This window comes from Penaeus monodon, chromosome 25 (genome assembly GCF_015228065.2).
Source record: "Penaeus monodon isolate SGIC_2016 chromosome 25, NSTDA_Pmon_1, whole genome shotgun sequence".
Classification (NCBI taxonomy): Eukaryota; Metazoa; Arthropoda; class Malacostraca; order Decapoda; family Penaeidae; genus Penaeus; species Penaeus monodon.
The window spans coordinates 29,913,444-29,913,681 of NC_051410.1; positions in this window are offsets into that span (position 1 = coordinate 29,913,444).

Consider the following 238-nt stretch of genomic DNA (forward strand, 5'->3'; position numbering starts at 1 on the left):
CTCGGCGAGGCATGACCTCCTCTTGGCAGCTCGTATAATAATCTTGCTTATCAGGGGTCGTGCAGGGTTGTGGCGCAACAAAGAAGTTCTCACCGACAACAACATCAAAAGGGTTACTGTTGCAAACCCCGACTTTGGCTTAAAGCGGTTCGAAGGCGCTCAATATCCCAGCGTTACGTGATCTTAATGTTTACAGTAGATTATCATGATCGATTAAGGTAAAACGCCAGTAAGATTT